The following is a 2,203-nucleotide window of genomic DNA, read 5'->3' on the forward strand; positions in this document are numbered from 1 at the left end:
AAAAAAAAATTAACCTATGAAAAAATGAAAAAAGAAAAGAAAAATTGCCCATTCAAATCGAGAAGTAGTTTCAAGTTGGAGTTTTAAAATAATTTTAAAATAAAAAACAAAATTATAAAAAATAATGAATTACCAATTCAAATTAGGGAGTAGTTTCAAATTGGATTTTTAAAACTATCTTGAAATAAAAAAAACGAAAAATCTATTTATATATAATATACATCTAAAAAACGAAAATAATAAAATAAAATAAAAAACTACCATATATATATAGTAATTGATTACTTTATTTGGATTAATAAGTATAGAATATCGTATAACTAAATATGATAAAAAACAACAAAAAATAAATATATAAAAAATAACTACCCATTCAAATTGGGTGGGAGTAGTTTCAAGTTTAAGTTTTTAAATTAGTTTAAAATAAAAAGCAAAAAAAAAAAATTTACCAATAAAAAAACAAAAAAAGAGAAGAAAAACTATCCATTCAAATCGGGAAGTAGTTTCAACTTGGAGTTTTAAAATAATTTTAAAATAAAAAACAAAATAAAATAAAATAATGAATTACTAATTCAAATTGGGGAGTAGTTTCAAGTTGGAATTTTAAAATTATTTTAAAATAAAAAAAATGAAAAATCTATTTATATATATATAATATAATATAATGTATGTATAATATATAATATATAATATATATAATAGGAGAGTCAAAGAAATATATATCTATATATATAAGGAACAATTACATTTAGAATCACTTCGCCGGATCACATAACGCAAATTGGCCAATATTTCAAATCTTTACCCGGCTTAGCCCAATATGTACTTGATTGAAAAGAAATTATTGGAAGCTAGCTAATTTTTAGTTGTCTACAGTTTCTGCTTTGCATTTTCTGCCACCTTTGTGTGAAAATAGTAGTTGATTGTGTGGAAAAAATTCATTAGTTTAAAATCTTGGCCTATTCTCTTTTGGTTACAGAGTTGCAAAGTTATAACTGTATTACCTAGTTGCAATGTATGCGTGTGAATGTAATAAATTGAAGAATAGAAGTCCACCATTGAAGGCCATTCAAAGCTTTGTTTTCAAAAATAGGATTTTTTTAATTTGTTAGTTATTTGGATTGGGTGTTGTTCCAATTAATTGAAAATATAGAAGGAGTTCAAAATTAAAATTTGGAGTAAATTTGAGCAAAATTTGAGTTAAATTTCAGAAAAGACGCAAGGAAGAAGACGAAGTCAGTTTTTGTATAATGATGTATAATATTGTATAAATACCTCGTATACACTATTATTCACTTTTATACACCTTTATACAAATGTCTGTATACGAATTTATTTCACGATTTTCAATTGCAATTTTTGTTCAAAATCATTTTAAATCTCCATTAAATGACTTCAAATTTCGTATACAATCTCCTTATACTATTTCTAACAAGTCTAAAGGAAACCCACTAAAACCAAATTCGAAATATAAATATACTTATTTAAGCTTGTTCAACAATGGTGGACCAGACTAAATCTTTACTAAATGACTTTAAATTTTGTATATAACCTCCTTATACTATTTCTAACAAGTCTAAACAACATCCACTCCAAATTTATAAAAAATCATATTTGAAATTTAAACTCACTTATTTAAGCGTGTTCAACAATGGTGGATTATCTTTAAAATCTAATTTTTTACCACTCAAATGTATTTGGTTTGTTGAACTAATATTTGAGTGACCATTACAGATTCGAAAACTAGATAAAAAACTTGAACATTTAAAAAAAATTGAATAATAGTTTCGAGAACCTATTTGGAATTGAATGTTGAATCTTAGCCTATTATTTTTGGGCTACAGTTTTGCAAAGTTAAATATAGGCCACTTAGTTGCAATGTATGTGTGGGAGTTGTATTTGTACGTAATTCCCCCTATATATAATAGGAGAGGCAAAGAAATGTTATAATGACAAGTGTCATAATTTCTATTAACAATATAATTATACTAAATATTGGATAATATAATAAATAAAGATACATAACGAAAAAATTATTAGATGACTATATAAGTCCCTTTAATTTAATGGAGATTTTATTTATTAAAATTTAGACAATATCTATTCTTGTTATGAAATAATAAAAGAAGAAGAAGAGTATTGCAGAGAAAAGTAGGTAGAGAGAATTCTTATTGATATGAGATGAATTACAATGGAATAGAAC

Source organism: Nicotiana attenuata, unplaced genomic scaffold (assembly GCF_001879085.1).
Source record: "Nicotiana attenuata strain UT unplaced genomic scaffold, NIATTr2, whole genome shotgun sequence".
NCBI lineage: Eukaryota > Viridiplantae > Streptophyta > Magnoliopsida > Solanales > Solanaceae > Nicotiana > Nicotiana attenuata.